Below are 20,432 nucleotides of genomic sequence, written 5' to 3'. Positions count from 1 at the left end.
GGCTGTGCAGGACGCCGCCTACTCTATGATGACCATCATGCGAGTCAGATCTGGTTTATTTCGGGACTCTGATTTCCGGTATATGCCAGGATCACTTCTGGGAGCACAAGGGTATCTCCAGGCTATCTATGCTGACCCCACCCAGGAGGATTCACGGACTCGTACCACTACTGAGATGCTCGAGGATAAGGACCGTGAAAATCGGGCCTTGAGGTTAGAGCTCTTTAATACCCGTGCTGACCATTGGGCCACGTTGACTCGGTTTGCACCGGCGGTGCAAGCTGGATATTCGGATATGCGCGATCTCTATCCTGTGAGATCTGCTCTGCCAGACGTGATGGGTTGGCGTGATGTAGGAGGCATCACCCCACCTCGCGGTCCCCGCAGGCCACCGTCTGTTGGTCCAAGACCTCATCCTAGCCCCTATGGTCCACAAGCTCCGCGAGATCGTCTGTTTCCGGATGATCATGTTGAGCTTCCAGGCTATGGAGGTGACTTCTACGAGGACTACCACGGATCGGTCTGAGTTAGTGGTAGTATCACTAGTTCGCACTAGCTGTGTCGTCTATCGTCCCGCGTGACTCGTGGGATATGACCTAGTTTGTACTCTTTCCGGAGGTGTAGAAAATAATGTATAGGAGCTTGGGATGCCTCCGATGAGATGTAATCCTCTTTTCGCCGTAATAGTACTTTGTTTGGTCTTGTACTAAACCCTGTATGGTGTGTATGACGATGGAATAAAAGAAGCAGTTTCTGTATCTACCATGTCATACGGATGATCATCTTGCATTCCGAGTTATTCCTTACATTTTGTATCCTATGTCGGAATTTTATCATCCTGACTAAATCATTGTCTTGTTTACCTAGGATGGTCAACACGCGCACTAACCCTGCTCCTCAAGAGCAGGCCGAAGGCAGTGAAGTCAGGGATGCAAATCTGCCTCATCCTCCTTCCCTAGCCGAGGTTATGATGGAAGCTGAGAGAAACAAGCGGGAGACCAACCGTTTGTTGGAGCGTATTGAACAGAACACGGCACACCATCAGAGCACTAACGTGGTGTCACTCAGTGATTTTATCAAATTACATCCACCCACGTTCCACCACTCCGTCGAGCCTCTCGACGCTGATGACTGGCTTCGCAGTATCTCTCACAAACTGCGTTCCGCGCTGGTAGCGGAGGCTGACAAGGTCACCTTTGCTGCATATCATCTTGAAGGCCCCGCCAGTCTATGGTGGGAGAATTATGGAGCTATGCGCCCGGCGGGCCATGTCACTACTTGGGCTGAATTCAGCAAGGCTTTCCGTGAACATCACATTCCGGAGGGTCTCATGGACCGTAAACGTGAGGAATTTTGCAATTTCACCCAAGGCCGACTCTCTGTGGATGTTTACAGCAGGGAGTTTGGTAACCTCGCACGATATGCAACTGAGGAGGTGTCTACTGATGCCAAGAAGCAAGCAAGGTTCCGTAAGGGCCTTAGTCCTGAGCTTCGCCGCGACCTCCGTCTGCATGAGTGCACATCTTTTCAGAAACTTGTTAACAAAGCCATCAGTGCTGAAACTGGTCAGACTGACTATGACGCAACACGCAAGCATGGCCGTGACATGGGTTCCTCATCCGGTGCTGGTCCTCAGAAGCGCCGCGTGTGGGTGCCCAACACCGCCCTGCCACCCAGGTTCACACCGAGGCCATCTTTCCAGGCGCCTCGCCCTGTTCAACAGTCTGCACCGGCCAAGCCCTATGGGGGTCCAACCAACAATGCTCCTCCACGTACCAGTTCCGTAACTTGTTTCAAGTGTGGGGAATCTGGCCACTATATGCGTGAGTGTCCCCAGACCAACCCCAACCAATCTGCTAAAGCCGTTGGCCGTGGCAAGCCGACAGGGAAAGTGTTCCACGCCAAGCCGGCCACCGCCTCACGTGGCCATGTCAACTGTATCTCTGTCGAAGAAGCTCAAGAGGATCCCAACGTCGTTCTCGGTACGCTTCTTGTTAACTGCCACCCGGCATCTGTTCTTTTCGATACAGGAGCCTCTCATTCATTTATATCCGAGAACTATGCTCGTTTGCATAACACCGCATTCTGTGACATGCCATCCACTATGGAAATTTCTACTCCTGGTTCTAGATGGCAGACCTCTAGGGTAAGTTATGGAAATGAAATCCAAGTCGACAGACTTGTTTTCCTTGCATCGTTGATAGCCCTTAAATTTTCAGATATTAATATCATTTTGGGTATGGACTGGATCTCAGCTCATCATGCCAAAATTGATTGCTTCTCTAGGACTGTTCAACTCACTCACCCTTCGGGCAAGATAGTCAATGTCTTGACCCGATTAGCCAAGCGACAATTATATTCTCTTAACGCCAGCCCTTTGCCAGACCTTGAGGACGTTCCGGTAGTCCGTGACTTTCCGGATGTCTTCCTAGAGGAATTGCCAGGTGTTCCACCTGACAGGGATGTTGAGTTCGTAATAGACCTCATTCCAGGAACCGTTCCGATTGCTAGAAGACCCTATAAGATGGCACCCCTAGAACTAGCCGAGCTTAAGAAACAACTCGATGAGTCCTTGAAAAAGGGTTTCATCCGCCCTAGTTCATCTCCGTGGGCTTGCCCCGTCCTATTCGTCAAGAAGAAGGATGGTACGGACCGGATGGTTGTAGATTACCGACCTGTCAATTTGGTCACAATCAAGAACAAATATCCACTTCCCAGGATCAACGACCTGTATGATCAGCTCGCTGGATCCTCAGTCATCTCCAAGATGGATTTGAGGTTGGGCTACCATCAAATCAAAATCAGAAACGGGGACATTCCTAAAACGGCCCTTGTTACTCGTTATGGCCAATACGAGTACACCGTCATGTCCTTCGGATTAACCAACGCTCCAGCCACCTTTTCTCGGTTAATGAACTCAATCTTCATGGAGTATTTGTATAAATTCGTCGTAGTTTATCTCGATGATATACTCATCTACTCCAAGAATGAGGAAGAACATGCCGAACATTTAAGGCTAGTGTTGAAGAAACTTCGAGAGCATCGCCTTTATGCCAAATTTTCTAAATGTGAATTCTGGTTGTCAGAAGTGACCTATCTGGGTCATGTAATATCTGGTAAAGGTATTGCTGTTAACCCTGAGCGAGTTCAAGCCGTCCTTAATTGGACTCCACCCGAATCGGTCAAGCAAGTTCGGAGTTTTCTGGGCTTAGCGAGCTATTGTCGTCGCTTTGTCGAGAACTTCTCCAAAGTTGCCAAACCTCTAACCGAACTCCTCAAGAAAGATAAGAAGTTCGAATGGACTCCACAATGTGAGCACAGCTTTCAGGAATTGAAAAGACGCCTGACTTCTGCTCCCGTACTGGTACCGCCAGACTTCTCCAAGGACTTTGTTATCTACTGCGACGCCTCGCGACAAGGACTAGGTTGCATTCTCATGCAAGATCGACACGTAATTGCCTACGCTTCACGGCAATTGCACCCACATGAGGAGAATTATCCTACTCATGATCTAGAACTTGCAGCCGTAGTCTATGCACTTAAAACCTGGCGACATTACCTCCTCGGTAACCGTTGCGAAATATTCACTGATCACCAAAGTCTGAAGTACATTTTCACCCAACCGGATCTGAATCTCAGGCAAAGACGTTTGGTTGAGTTGATCACAGACTTCGACTTAGGAATAACCTACACCCCAGGGAAAGCCAACGTCATGGCTGATGCACTAAGTCGTAAATCTTATTGTAACAACCTGATGTTACAACAAAGTCAACCGCTTCTCCATGAGGAATTTCGGAAGCTTAACCTTCACATTGTACCTCAAGGTTTTCTTTCCACCTTGGTAGCAAAACCTACTCTTATGGATCAAATCATCGCTGCCCAAAAGCGAGATAAGGGAATATCTAAAATCAAAGAGAACATTGCTAGCGGAGGTGCTAGTTGTTTCTCCACAAATAATCATGGTGTTGTGTACTTTGAGAACCGTCTAGTGGTTCCCAAGAACCAGCATCTACGGCAGTTGATCCTTAAGGAGGCTCATGAATCTCCTCTCACCATTCATCCCGGTAGTACTAAGATGTATCAGGACCTACGCCAGAGGTTCTGGTGGACTAGGATGAAGAGAGAAATTGCTCAGTATATTGCAAATTGTGATGTCTGTCGTCGTGTAAAAGCAGAGCATCAACGGCCTGCTGGCACCCTTCAACCCTTAGCTATTCCTGAATGGAAATGGGATAAAATTGGTATGGATTTCATTACCGGTTTTCCCAGGACCAAGAGAGGGAATAATGCTATCTTCGTCGTTGTCGATCGTCTTTCCAAACTAGCCCATTTCCTACCTGTTCGTGAGAGTATAATCGCTAGTCAGCTGGCAGACTTATACATCTCCCGAATAGTGTCCCTCCATGGTGTTCCTTTGGAAATTAACTCGGATCGAGGAAGTCTTTTCACCTCTCGATTTTGGGAAAGTTTCCAAAATGCTATGGGAACCCGTCTCTCCTTTAGCACCGCCTTCCACCCTCAGTCGAGTGGTCAAGTGGAACGCGTCAACCAGATTCTAGAAGACATGCTTCGAGCCTCTGTTATCTCATTCGGAATGGACTGGGAGAAGTGCCTTCCATTTGCCGAATTCGCTTACAACAACAGCTATCAATCTGGCTTGGGTAAAGCCCCTTTTGAAGTTCTCTATGGACGACGGTGTCGAACACCCCTTAACTGGTCAGAAACCGGGGAAAGACAATTCTTTGGCCCGGATATGATTCAGGAAGCAGAAGAACAAGTTCGCATCGTTCGTGAAAAGTTGAAAACAGCCCAATCTCGTCAAAAGAGTCAATATGACCGAAAACATAAGGCTATGACTTTCGAGGTTGACGAGAAGGCTTATCTTCGGGTCACCCCTCTGAAGGGAACCCATCGTTTCGGTATCAAAGGCAAATTAGCTCCTCGTTACATTGGACCTTTTCGCATTCTTGCCAAACGAGGAGAGGTTGCCTACCAGTTGGAACTACCTCCGCACCTCTCCAGAGTCCACGATGTCTTCCACGTTTCCCAACTCAGGCGTTGCTTCTCGGATCCTATCCGTGGAGTGGACCACGAAACGCTTGATCTCCAAGATAATCTTACATATCGAGAGTACCCCATTCGTATCCTCGATCAGGCTGAGCGTACCACTCGACGTCATAATATCAAGTTTCTCAAAGTACAATGGTCGCACCATTCTGAGGATGAAGCAACTTGGGAAAGGGAGGATCGTCTTCGACTCGAGTATCCCGCCTTCTTCCCGGAGGAACCCAAATCTCAGGACGAGATTCTTTTGAGTGGGGGTGAGTTGTCACACCCTAGTTAGTCATGCATCAGAATGTGTGCATCATGTTTAAAATTCCATTTAATTTTGAAATGGGGATTTGTGAAACCCTCAGAATCATTTTTGAAAATGACCCAAATAAAAATTTCTCCAAAAGGGTCCAAGAAAATGCTCATGTTGCTCTCTGAAAATATTGGACAGAGATAAAAATCAAACCAATATTTTTAAGAGCTCATAGGTATTTATTTTGGGCATTTGGAATTAATGCATAAATATTTGCATTGGAAATATATTAGTTATATATATTAATATATGTCCAAAAATTATGCCACCTGTTGGGGAGCTCTGGAATAATATATCTAGCTCCTGCAAAAATTGGCATAAGGTAATAAAATGATTTAATATTTTATTTAAATCAAAACAAATGTCAGAAATTAGAAAACGGAAATAAATAAAAGGGAGAAGCTTACCTGGGGCTCCTCCCTGTGCAGCCCAGCCAGCTGGCCGGCCCAGCCAGCAGGCGGCCCAGCCCGTCTCCCTCCTCTGTCGTCTTCGTCCTCGACAGAGGGAGGGGAGTGTGCCCGGCGCGCGCGCGGGCCACCGCGCCACGCCACCAGCTCGCCTGCCTGCCTGCCCCTCCCCTCCTTGTCTGGATGGCCTGGAACGACGCCACGCCCTCCCCTGCTCTCTCTCACTCTCCCCCGGTTCTTCCTCTCCTCTCCCTCGCTCTCTCTCTCCCGTGTCCGAACGCACCCATCGCCGCCGTTCGCCATAGCAGCCGCCACCGGCCTCCCCTCGCCTCCCCGACACGCTCCCCAGCTCCGCCGCGACCCCCTCTTCCTCCCCACCAAGCCAAGCCCCTCGGGAAGCTCTGCATCGCCTCCACGCCATCGTCTTCGTCCTCGACCGCCACCGATGGTCGCCGTCGATTCGCCGCCGTTCGTGCTTCCCCGAGCTCGCTGACCCTCCCTACATGATCCCCGTGAGCCCCTGCTTCGTTTCCCCCTAACCCCATGTTCGATTTCGAGCTCTAGCCGCCCCTCTACCGGAGCCGAGACGCTCCGCCGCACGGGCTCGTCGCCGGCGAAGCCCCGGTGACCATTTGGTCATGGGCGTGCACCCGTTGTGCTTGCCGCGACCCGTAGAGCCCCTCCAGTGCCTCAGCTCCCTCGCTTGCGAGCAGCAGCGCCGATCCCGACCGCACCCGAACTCCGGCCGCCGCTCACGAGCTCGCCGTCGTCGGTACCGGCCACCTCAGGCACGGCCACCACCACCGTTCGACGCGCGGGAGCAAGGGCTCTCCAACGAGCCCAAGCACGGCCTCGCCCGTGCCCTGTAGCGCGTTTCCGTATCGCGCCGCCGTCTCGGGCCTCGCCGGCGTCATGTCGCCGGTGGGTTTGACCCACCTTGACCACGGCAGGACCCCCCCTGTGTCCATGACAGGTGGGCCCAGCCCTGTTAGCTAATTAGGATTAGCACTAACCGAATTAGTTAAACTAACTACCCCCCTGACACTGACCAGTGGGCCTCAGCGCCACTAATTCCTAATTAGGATTAAATTAACCCTGTTAAACCCCCCTGTCACTGACGTGTGGACCCCACACGTCAGGTTTGACCCCAGCCAGCTGCAGTTGACCACTGACGTCATGCTGACGTCATGCTGGCGCAATATAGATATTTCTGGATTTAATTTAAATCAGGAAATTCCAGAATATTATTTAAACTTCAAAAATTCATAACTTTTATTCTGTAACTCCAAATCAGACAAATTATATATGTAAAATGATCAGAAAAATCCAATCTATCCATCTGTACTATTTTCATGCATGATCAAACAAATTAAATTGATGTTTAAAGCAGAACAAGGAAAAGCACTTTAAAAGGCCATGTTTGAGTTTGAAATTTGAATCTTTGATTCAAATTGGTTCAAACCCTTCTGGTTTTAGTTGCATTAGCCCAACACACTCATATTGCCATGTTTCATGCATGCATCATATTGTTGCACATCGTTTGGTGATGGTTGTGTATCGGTGTCCTTTGTGACAGGTTCTGCCTCCGAGGAGTACCGTGATTACCCTAACGAAGAACCGTATCAGTGCATCGACCCATCAGGCAAGCAACCAACCATTTGATCATATCGATACAATCCCATGTTCTCGCTCCTGCTCTCTTTTACTGCATTAAGACAACGCGTCTCAAACTGCTGTGTGCTACGGTAGTTGAACCCATTTCCTCTGCATGACCTGTCATTGCCACAGTAACTAGATGAAACCCACTAGCATGTGTAGGAATTGATTGAGCCATATGTATGTGTTGTTCCTACCTTGCTATGCCTGCTATGCTTAGAGTCGTGTCAGGTCTGGTTCATCTGGGTGGTGGGCTAGAGTGAAATGATTATGTCGGTAATGAGAGTGGTGTGGTGACCACGATTTGGTAAAGGTATCGATGAGAGGCCATGTAGGAGTACATGGTGGGTTGTTTCATTGAAGCCGACCTTAAGCACTGAGATCTGTATGTGTGATTTAAGATACAACTACTACCATGCATTGGGCCCTGAAATATGACCCCGCTCGACTTCTTATTCACCCTAGCTCTCTGTCCAGGAGTTGCAAGTAGTTTCTGGTGTTTGTAGCCTACTGGAGGCCGTGGACAGCGCTGACCGTTGGGGTGGGCTGTGATGCGGTAGGTACGTGGCCGGGTGTACCGAATACCCGTTAGGTATCTCGGGAACCCTGTTCACATCGTTCGGGGCCGTATGGGAAACCTCGGCCGGACTCCCTGCGGATGGAACCTGGATAGGCGATAAACCTGGACTAGAGGCTTAAGTGTTTAGGTAGGTTGTGGTCTACACCCACGTCGGCTTTCGCTTGAAGCCTGCCGAGCACATGTCGTGTGCAGACGCTAAGTGGTGGAAATATGTATGAAGAAGTACACCCCTGCAGGGTTAACATGATCTATTCGAATATTCGCGTCTGCGGTAAAGGACTACTTGGTTGCCTATATAGTTCATAGACAAATAAATGGAAACTACTAAAAGCCTCAAGATAGGTGTGAGTGCCGAGGATGGCTCTTCCGTAGGAAGACGGAGGCGGATCCTCGGTAGTGTATTGAAGTGGTGAGTAGTGGACTCGTGTGCGCAAAACCATTTCAAGTTGGAGTATCGTAGGATAGTCTAGCCAAGAGTCAAAGCTGGCTTGCTGCAATAACTCCACCAACCCTTCTTGATAATATGCATGTATGTAGGATCTGATGTAAGTCTTGCTGAGTACCTTTGTACTCATGTTGCTATAATTTACATTTTTACAGAAGACGCTGCAACCCCTTCTGATGGGTTCTATGTAGACGTTGACATCAACGAGTAGGCTAAAGGCCCAGGTGGTGACCCTGAGCTTGTGAAGGACCACGTAGTATAGTTAGGCTTTCCAAGCCTCTTTTATTTTACTAGTTGTCTGTACTCAGACAAGTTACTTCCGCTGCTGGTTTGTATGACTGTATGACTTGAATGCTGGGTCGTGAGACCCGTACCTTTGTGTATGTTATGTATGGCTCCCTGAGCCTTAAATAAAGTACTTGTGTCATAGAGTCATGTTGTGATGCTTCGTTGTATTTGCACATATCGAGCATATTGTGTGTATGATTGAAATGCTTGGTATGTGTGGGATCTGACTATCTAGTTGTTTATCTTTAGTAGCCTCTCTTACCGGGAAATGTCTCCTAGTGTTACCGCTGAGCCATGGTAGCTTGCTACTGCTCTGGAACACTTAGGCTGGCCGGCATGTGTCCTTCTTCGTTCCTGTGTCTGTCCCTTCGGGGAAATGTCACGCTTTGAGTACCGGAGTCCTGTTAGCCCGCTACAGCCGGTTTACCGGAGTCCTGCTAGCCCAGTGCTACAGCCCGGACCCACTTGCTGATGACCGACACGTTCGAAGCTGGGTCATGGATGCCTGTCCCTGTAAGTCTGTGCCACTTTGGGTTTACGACTAGTCATGTCAGCCCGGGCTCCTTATCATATGGATGCTAGCGACACTATCATATACGTGAGCCAAAAGGCGCAAACGGTCCCGGGCAAAGGTAAGGCGACACCCGTGGGGATACCGTGCGTGAGGCCGCAAAGTGATATGAGGTGTTACCGACTAGATCGATGTGACATCGAGTCGGGGTCTTGACAGAAAATCACCTTTTTAATGAACTGCACCGCTGTAGCTGCATCACACTTGCTGACAGGCTCCGCTTCAACCCACTTGGTAAACTTGTCAACTGCCACCAAAAGGTGGGTTTTCTTATCCTTGGATCTTTTAAAAGGTCCGACCATATCCAGCCCCCATGTTGCAAACGGCCAAGTAATTGGAATCATCCTCAATTCTTGAGCCGGCACATGAGCACGCCTTGAAAATTTCTGACAGCCATCACACCGTTTAACCAAGTCCTCCGCATCAGCATGAGCTATCAACCAGTAAAACCCGTGACGAAATGCCTTAGCCACCAGAGACTTTGAACCAGCGTGGTGACCACAATCCCCTTCATGGATTTCGCTTAAAATTTCACAACCTTCCTCAGGAGAGACGCAACATTGAAACGCCCATGATACACTGCAATGATGCAATTCACCATTGATAATTGTCATAGATTTGGATCGCCGGACTATCTGCCTGGCTAGAGTCTCATCCTCTGGCAACTCTCCCTGGTCCATGTACGCGAGATAGGGAACTGTCCAGTCCGGTATAATATGCAGGGCTGCCACCAATTGAGCCTCCGGATCAGGAGTAGCCAAATCCACTTCACCCAGGAGCTTGACTCACGGGTTGTGCAACACATCGAGAAAGACATTAGGCGGGACCGGTTTATGCTGGGAGCCCAACCGGCTTAAAGCGTCCGCCGCTTCATTTTTTCGACGATCCACGTGATCCACCTGATAACCCTTGAAGTGACCTGCAACAATATCCACCTCACGACGATATGCAGCCATGAGTGGGTCTTTAGAATCCCAAGTGCCAGACACCTGTTGAGCTACGAGGTCCGAGTCACCGAAGCACTTAACCCGACTTAGATTCATCTCTTTAGCCATCCGGAGACCATGGAGCAAGGCTTCATACTCAGCAGCATTATTAGTACAAGGGAACATTAAGCGGAGAACATAACAAAACTTATCACCTCGTGGGGAAGTTAACACGACTCCAGCCCCCGAGCCTTCCAATTGCCTGGATCCATCAGAATGGATAGTCCAATATGTGTGATCCTGCTTCTCCTCTGGTGCTTGCAACTCAGTCCAATCATTGATGAAATCAACAAGTGCTTGAGACTTCACCGCCGTCGGGGTACGTACTTCAATCCGTGCGGCCCAAGTTCTATAGCCCACTTGGCAATCCGGCCGGTCGCCTCCCGGTTCTGTATGATATCGCCCAAGGGAGCTGAACTGACCACTGTGATAGGGTGCCCTTGGAAATATTGCTTCAACTTCCGGCTTGCCATGAAAACTCCATATACTAGCTTCTGCCAATGCGGATACCTTTGCTTGGATTCAATAAGCACCTCGCTGATATAGTAAACCGGCCGCTGAACCGGATACTCCTTGCCCGCCTCCTTGCGTTCTACTACAATAGCCACGCTAACTGCACGAGCATTGGCCGCTACGTATAACAATAACGGCTCCTTGTCGACCGGAGCTGCAAGAACGGGCGGATTGGCTAATTGCCGCTTCAAGTCCTCCAACGCTTCATCAGCAGCTGGACTCCAGATGAATTGATCTGTCTTTCTCAACATCTGGTATAAAGGGATGGCCTTCTCTCCGAGGCGGCTGATAAACCGGCTCAGTGCGGCGATCCGACCCGCCAACCGCTGAACATCGTTGATACACTTCGGTTTAGCCAGGGAGGTGATAGCCGTAATCTTCTCCGGATTAGCCTCAATTCCTCTGTTGGACACAAGAAAGCCCAGTAACTTGCCTGCCGGAACACCAAAGACACATTTGGCAGGGTTAAGCATCATCTTATAAACCCGCAAGTTGTCAAAGGTTTCCTTTAAATCATCAACCAGCGTCTCCTTCTGCCTTGACTTGACTACAATATCATCCACATAGGCGTGCACATTGCGGCCGATCTGTTTATGCAGGCAATTCTGTACACACCGTTGATAAGTGGCTTGGGCGCTCTTGAGCCCAAAAGGCATAGATACATAGCAGAAGGCTCCAAAGGGAGTAATAAACGCCGTCTTCTCCTGGTCCTTAACCGCCATTTTGATCTGATGATACCCAGAATACGCATCCAAAAAACTCAAACGCTCACAACCCGCCGTGGCGTCAATAATCTGGTCAATGCGAGGGAGGGCAAAAGGATCCGCTGGACAAGCCTTGTTAAGATCCGTGTAATCCACACACATACGCCAAGTGCCATTTTTCTTAAGAACCAGCACCGGATTAGCAAGCCACTCTGGATGGAACACTTCAATGATAAAACCAGCTGCTAAGAGCCTGGCCACCTCCTCCCCAATAGCTTTGCGCCTCTCTTCGTTAAACCGGCGGAGAAATTGCTTTACCGGTTTATACTTGGGATCAACATTAAGAGTGTGCTCAGCGAGTTCCCTCGGTACACCTGGCATGTCAGAAGGCTTCCATGCAAAAATGTCCCGATTCTCACGGATGAACTCGATGAGCGCGCTTTCCTATTTAGGGTCCAAGTTGGCACTGACAGTGAACTGCTTGGACGAATCGCCGGGCACGAAGTCAACAAGCTTGGTCTCAGCCGCTGATTTGAACTTCAGATCTGAATCATGCTCCGTAGTTGGCTTCTTCAAAGGGGTCATGTCCGCCGGATCAACATTGTCCCTATAATATTTTAACTCCTCCGTGGCACAAACCGACTCTGCATAGGCCGCATCACCTTCCTCACATTCCAAAGCAATCTTGCGGCTCCCATGAACCGTTATTGTCCCTTTGTGACCCGGCATCTTGAGCTGCAAATAGATATAACAAGGCCGTGCCATGAATTTGGCATAAGCCGGCCGCCCAAACAAGGCGTGATACGGGCTCCGGATCTTCACCACCTCAAAGGTTAGTGTCTCGGATCGGGAATCATGCTCGTCCCCAAAAGCCACCTCCAGGGCTATCTTACCAACAGGATATGCTGATTTGCCAGGCACCACACCATGGAACACCGTATTAGACGGTCTGAGATCCTTGTCTGTTAGCCCCATGCGGCGGAATGTCTCATAGTACAGGATGTTAATACTGCTCCCTCCATCCATGAGTACCTTGGTGAATTTATAACCTCCCACCTGAGGGTCTACCACTAATGCCAACTGGCCCGGATTGTCAACCCGGGGGGGGGGGGGTGATCCTCCCTGCTCCACACGATAGGCTGCTCCGACCAGCGTAAATAACGCGGTACGGCCGGTTCAACAGAGTTCACTGCTCGCTTATGAAGTTTCCGGTCGCGCTTATCCGAGCTAGTTGTGAAAACGTGATACTGCCCATTGTTCAACTGTTTTGGCTGGCTCTGATAACCCGACCGCCGCTGCTGCTGCTGCTGTTGGTTGTAACCCCCTTGACCGTTCTGATTATCCTGGTTATTATTACCGCCCTGATTGAAACCTGAACCGGAAGCTCCATCGTGACCCGGCCCATGGAAACCGGATCCTGAGCCACCACCTGACCCACGGTCATACCGGAAGGCATTAGAGTTTTTAAATTCCTGCATAATGTAACAATCCTTCCAAAGGTGGTTAGCCGGCGCCTCCTTCGTCCCATGTTTTGGGCAAGGCTGATTCAGCAAATAGTTTAAGTGATCCGGGTTAGGATTTGGAGCCCCATTATGATTCGCCGCTTTACCTCTGCGCCGCTGACCCTTGTCCTGCGCATTAGTGTTAGCCACAAAGTCCATGCTGCCATCCGCCTTACGCTTGCCTCCGTTTCCATGGCCCGCCGGTTTGTATTGATGCCCCTTAGAGTTGCTATTCTTTTTTCCCTTCCCTGCTTCGTCATCGTCAGTCTCGGGATCCTTGGTACTATCAGAATCAGCATACTTCACTAAAGCGGCCATGAGAGTTCCCATGTCATTACAGAACCGCTTCATACGCCCCAACTTCTGCTTTAGAGGCTTAAACCGGCAGTTGCCCTCCAGGGTTAAGATCGCAGAGTCAGCATTGATCCTGTCAGACGAGTGCAAGACTTCAGAAACGCGGCGTACCCAATGGGTTGTTGACTCTCCGTCCTCCTGAACACAAGCCGCCAAGTCTACTATGGACTTAGGCTGCTTACACGTATCTTTGAAATTCTGGATAAACCGGGTCCGCAACTGGGCCCATGAACTGATAGAATTAGGCGGCAGGCCCTTCAACCAAGTACGGGCTGTGCCTTCAAGCATCATGGTGAAGTACTTTGCACACGCGGTCTCATCCACATCCAGCATCTCCATTGCCATCTCATAACTCTCTACCCACGCTTCTGGAGATAAATCAGCGGTGTAATTCGGCACCTTGCGCGGGCCCTTGAAGTCCTTGGGCAGGCGTACATTGCGTAAAGCGGGGACTAAACAGGGCACTCCCAAGCTAGATGCGACCCCTGGCCCGGCAGAGGTGGTAGGACGAACCGGTGTAAGCTGATCCGCCTCGTTCTGTGCTGCTAACTCGGCCTCCCTTCGTGCCCGGGCCCGGTCCACTACATCCTGAGCATCGTGAACACCACCGGCCGGGTTATTGCCACGGGCCGCTTCACGGCCCCGCGCATTGCTTGATATGGCCGGTTCATCCAGGCACCTACTATAGCTCCGGCTTGGACGAGGTGTGGAATGAATCCGATCGCGGCTGTATGAATATGCCTCCTGTTGAATCAAAGCGGTCCGGAGAAGTTCCTTAACCCGGCGCGTCTCTATTGCTTGCGGAGAGTCTCCTTCGACCGGGATAGCTTCTAATCGCGCAGCAGCTGCGACAAGATTGTCCATAGGATTAGAATAATGACCCGGAGGTGTCTGGACCGGCGGAGGAATCACAATGTTCTGCCGAGGAGGTTCCATCAGGCGGGGTTGGACCGTCGCTCCTGGCCCTGGTGCCTCGACCCGGTTTACCTCCAGGTGCCCCGGCGGATTACTGGTTCCAGCTCCCGGAGTGTGAAAGAGATTTTGAGGGTCGAACCCTAACGGCAGGCGTGATCTGTGCTTCCGCTTCAAGACTTCCTGTGATGCGTTCTGGTCGAGCATGAGCTTATAGGCCTGGGCGTCCAAAGCGGCCCACTCTGCGGCCATCCTGTCCTTCTCTGCTGCCAGGTCGGCTTTGGCTTGTGCGATCTGCTCTCTCACCTTTGCAACCTCTGCATCATGGGCCTCCTGATCCGCCGGATTGGCCTCTGCCATAAGTACAGTTAGTGCATCAAACAGGTCAGACAGAACTTGAACCGGTGGGCGCACAAGGCCTCCTGCCCCTGCTGCCGCTGCCGCTGCTGATCCGTAGAACATTGCTGCTGCGGTCGAGGAGTGATTCGCCGCCTACGTACCGGCCATGAATATTCCAACCCGGTTGATCTGCTCAGGGGGGTACGGAATACTGTCGCCATTGGAACAGCCCCTAATCTGGTCGTCTTGCAACTGGTACAATGATTCGGTCTCTCCAGTTGAGGACTCGTCGCCGGAATAGACGACGGTCTCGCTACCGTATTCTGACTCGTCCCCATGCTCTCCTCCGTGGATGACTCCCACGAAGGCACGTTTCACGGCCAGTTTAACCTAGGTAGATCTCGCACACTGAGCCGTCTCGACGAGGTCGGTGCGGATGTCCGGCTCAGGCCCAGGCTCACCAATCTTGCCGATAAAAACATGTATGCCACCAAAGGGGACCCGGTAAACGTACTCGATCGAGCCGGCTTCGGGACCCCATCCTGCATCGTTGATGTAGAGCTTGCCGCGATGACTCGTGGTCATCCAGCCCACAGCATAGCCTTCGAGTCCTTTGAGCTTTCCCTCCAAGATCATCAAACCGTCGTGCGATAGCCCCACGGTGGGCGCCAACTGTCGTGGATTTGTCACGACAGATGTCCTTGTGAAAGGACTTAGTCATGGAGCCATCGCTACGGGTTAACTTGAAGGGGTTAAAGTGGACACAAAGACACAAGGGTTTATACTAGTTCGGCCCCTTCGATGAAGGTAAAAGCCTACGTCTAGTTGTGATGGAATTGATGTGGTTTCGATGGCTAGGGAGCAAACAAGCTTCGCCTAGGCTCGAGTTGTTGTTGTCTGTCCTTGAACCGCCGCTGGGTCGTCCCCTTATATACACGGGTGACGCCCGTCGGTCCACAGAGTCCCACACCGGTTCATACTCGTATCCCGGTTGGTCTCTCTCGATTCCTAACTTACAATGCAAGTTTACATATCAAGCCGGTTTACGGCTACAGGTTCTAAACCGACTATAGGCCTTGGGCCTTCATCTGCTTAATCACCTTTATACTACTAATGAAGTTAACCCGGCCCAGGTAGGCCGGTTCACACCTAGTAGTAATATCCCCAACAGTGTGGGTGTGGGTGTGTGCGTCTGGGGGATGGCGGGTGGCTCACAGTACACTACGAGTTGTGAGCCACCATGTGGGTTGGCTGTTTTGTTAGGCAGGCCGGTGCCACATTAGAGGCGTGAATTCGTTATTTAAAACATTACACAATCCTTTCATACATACATGTTTTGGCCACATACAGTCGATGGTTGTCCTACACGACACTCGATACTCGCGTGTGACAATTTCTGTGGGCCCGCGAGGTCGTCATCCATCACTTTGACGAACAACCGGCAGTGAGGTTAATTTTACCAACAAGGTAAAATCATTTTTGTTTGTGTTATGGTGGTATATAGTACGCATCGAAGTGGTGGGTGGGGACTAGCATATATACTATACGTACGCATCCGTGAATAAGTACACCTCACTCAATGTCGGGACTTTTTGGTTTCCGAGGCACGTGCCACATCAAAATTATGATATTGGCTATTCAAACATCACACAACACCTCTTTGGGACACATGCATGTAGGCGGTGGTTATCCTAGCTAGGACACTCACGTGTGACGCTTCCATCTGTGGGCCCACGAGGCCATCGTCGATGCATGCATCACTTTGACCTATATTGGGAGAGGTTAATTAATTTCACCATAGATGAGGATTCTTTTTGGGTTGTCTTACGATAGGAGAATATAGTATGCATCGAAGAGGGGGAAGGGGACCATCATATGTAGTACGCTTCATGAACCTCGCTCTGTGTGGGTGCATTGTTTACGGTTTTTGAGGCATGTGGCACATCAAAGTTGTGCATTTTGGGTATTCAACATATATATTTAGCCCACATGCAAAGTGATGGTGGTTTTCCTCTCGCACCCACTTAAGCGGTTATCAGCGATATCGATGCTTTCCATCTGTGGGCCCACTTGGTCCATCACTACTTTTTGCCTGATAACGAGAGAGGTTAATTTGACTTAGGAGGGGATTAATTTTTTGCTTGTAATACGGTATATATATAGGTCATGCTCTGGGATGACATGCATGATACAGTTTGAGCACACACACAAGCATGTGTGCGCATGAATCCCTCCCATCGAGTCGAAGTGGCTAGTACAATGACACATCATGAACCGTTCTCGCTCTGTGTGGGGAGTGTATGATTTTCAACGCATGTGCCACATCAATGTTGTGAAATGGTATTCAAACATGCATGCATGCATCACCTCCATACATATGCATGTAGTGGTTTTCTTCGAACGGTACACTCCCTCGCGTGGTTATCTGCGACAAGCCTATATATTCCTGGGCCCGCGTGGACATCCATGATCACCTTGACCGCGTCTTCATTTGGTTCATGTTATCGTAGTATAGGTCATGTTGAGATTCAGACCTAATTAAGTTTGAGCGCATATACTATGCACACATGCATGCATGAAACCCAGTCATCAGCTTGAAGTGTGGTGTAACATACATATGCATCATCAACCTAACCCTCACTCAGTGTGGGGATTTCTAGTTCGAAATCACGGTGCCTCATCAAAGTTGTTCCATTGTGTACTAAAAAACACACCTCTCCATACATATGTTTGGGCCATACGCATGCAGTGGTTGTCTTGGGGAACTAGCTACTTGCGTGATTATTGGCGAGCTAGCCCATCTCCGGGGTCGCATGGACGGCCATCACTTTGACCAACAACAAGAGAGAGGTTGTACGACCAAGGTGGATTATTCTTGGTCCGTTTTATGATCCATCTTGGTGTGATGCCTCTCTAGCCCGCCGACTGAAAGTGTGTGTGTGGGGGGGGGGGGGGCTGCTACATCACACTTTGCTAGGTGAACCTAGGTTGTGGGGGCATGCAATTATATCTTAGGATTCCCTTCGTGCCGACACGAGGGGGGGGGGCAATGCTAGCTACTTCGCACTTTGCTAGGTGAACCACGGTTGGGGGGGCATGCATTCATAACTTAGGATTCCCTTCATGCCGAAACGAGGGAGAGGGGCTGCTTGCTACTTCACACTTTGCTAGGAGAACCTCGGTTGGGGGGGGCATGCATTCATAGCTTAGGATTCCCTTTGCGCTGACACGAGGGGGGCTGCTAGCTACTTCGCACTTTGCTAGGTGAACCTCGGTTGGGGGGGCATGCATTCATAGCTTAGGATTCATCTAAGTTGCGAGATAGGTGCCACATCGAAGTTGTATTTTGTATTTGAAAATCAAAATACCCTTTTCATACATAAATTTGGTCCACATGCAAGTGTGTTTGTGTTCTGACCCTCTCCCGCGTCATTTTCGCCAAATTTATGAACATTAGACAAGTCAAATGACACAACAGACACGGTTCACTCAAACCAACCGTGTGCATTGGGCTCCACGAGGCTTCCTCTCTCAAAAATATCTACCCGCCTGCAACTTTTTTCTATTTGATAACACACGGTTATTGTGTTTCGACTGTGTGTGATGTTTCTTGTTTCCAATCCTGCCTGCATCCCTTGAAAATATCTGCCTGCCTCAAGGGTTTTTCTGTTTCATAACACACGGTTGTTATCTCCGGACCGTGTGCGATGCACCATCATAAAAAATTTCAATAGCCCCGGCATTTGACTCCCGTGTTTGACTCCAGTGTAGTAAAATTTTGAGTACCCGCGTCATTTCCTCAAACACACCCCACCCCCTCTACACACACACAGCAAAACCTCCTCGGGTGCGCGTACACACACACACCCTCCCTCGCTTGAAACCCTAGCAAGGTCCCCGCCGCCGCTGCTGCCGGAAGGCCTCCATTGCCAACATCTGCCGGTTTGCCCGTGCAACTTACCCACCAATCTCTATACCCAGGCCGCCCTGAAGTTTTTTGATGAAGCCTGCCAAATGCCCCCTTTCCCACAGATCCCCATCCCCATCCCCATCCCCCACTCCAGAGCGTTGCAGGCTAGGTCCGGTTACGCTTCCTAGGGAGCTCGAGGAGCGACTGGCCCAAAAGAGGTGTATCGCAGTCTCTTCGCCCGACGTCACCGAGGAAGCTGACAACCATTACTAGCCGCAGACACTCAATTAGCGGGCAAGAGTATGCGGGTATGTCGCAGACACTGGCTACGACATCGAGGTCGTCGACAGCGATGGACTGATGCGGGCTATGTCACAGGTTAAGTGGCCCACCCCGACCCCTCGGGTTCAACCGCCTTCAATCTCATCCATGGCCCCGCCGCTGATCTCCTCTGGCTTGCTGTCAAGAATTTGCCATCCTACATCGCCATCGAACCCCTTTTGTTATTTCTGAAGGACACATTCTGCGACACTGGCTTGGGATCCACAGCTTCCAAGTGAGACCTTATCGATGGCGACCACGAGAATGGCACCCTCTCCGGCTCTTCCAAGGGGAAAGAGCCCTTCTGCGACATCAGGGAGGGCACCCTACAGTTGTGCTCTTCCAAGGGGAAGGAGCCCATCTGTGACAACATGGAGCGCATCCAAGATCCGTGCTCTTCCCACGAGAACGAGCCCATCTGTGACAAGTGAGGAAACCCATGATTTGTTTTGACATGCCTGTTCACACGGGGAAACCCATGATTTGTTTTGTCGAGTCCCTTTTTAAGTGTAGTGAGAATATGTCAAGTTTTAATTACTATATCTGGTTGTTTACAGTTTGCCTTGTTTATTTCAGTTGTTCACAATGTGATGCTCTATATGTGCAATTATTTACTGTGCAATACATTTTATCAATCCAGTTTTAAACATACCGATAGGAATGCATATATTTGCTTGCTATTAAGCCTGTTATAGCTGGCATATGCCTCTATTAAAGTTTTCTGATTGTTCGGTTGTTTCTAGTTAGCATATGTCCAATTTCAAATCCTATCTTTTCTTTTTTGTAGTATGCCTTGTTTATTCCAGTTATTCACAACGTGATGTTCTATATGTGCAAGTATGAACTGTGCAGTTCAATTTCATCAGTACCAGTTTCAACAATACCACTATGGATGACTACATTTGGTTGCTGCATCTTGTAGTTAACATGCCTTTCCATTTTTATTTAACAATAACCAGTGTACTTAGACCGGCACAATACCAGTTTGAATGACTATGTTTGATGTTGGGCCTATTGCAGTTAACACACCTTTCCACTTGTTTTGCTTTACTAGCATGCTAAAACCTGCACTCTGAAGCTATCTTTTGGAGACTATTTTGTCTGCCATGGATAATATTGGTTGATGTTTAGCATGTTGTACTTAACATGCTTCTTGACGTACACATGACAATTTTGGGAATGACTGCTGTTTTCCATTGAGGTTAGTTTCATCCCATGGCTTATATATGCTCACTGTTCAGGATATCGGTAGTTGGTACGATATAGGTCGGGAGCTGATAAGGGACTAATCGGTGAATCAGACTTTTTACTGAATATATCTGCAACCCATTTATCGTTAGGTTAACTAGGGCCAAATGTAATATATCTGAGGCTATAAAGCAACATGCACTGTACTTAATGTCTAAATATGCAATCCTAGGCTACATAGCAACAAGGAAGAGTTTTACCTTAATGTTCTGATGATGTCTAGATATACGTAGAAGAGCAGCAGCAACAACAACAACACAACCCTATTTGGATACTCAACTTAGCTAGAGGTTAGAGTTAGTTTCTAGCTCATGACTAACCCTGAACTAAC

Source organism: Triticum aestivum, chromosome 6B (genome assembly GCF_018294505.1).
Source record: "Triticum aestivum cultivar Chinese Spring chromosome 6B, IWGSC CS RefSeq v2.1, whole genome shotgun sequence".
Classification (NCBI taxonomy): domain Eukaryota; kingdom Viridiplantae; phylum Streptophyta; class Magnoliopsida; order Poales; family Poaceae; genus Triticum; species Triticum aestivum.
This window is presented reverse-complemented; position numbering follows the sequence as displayed.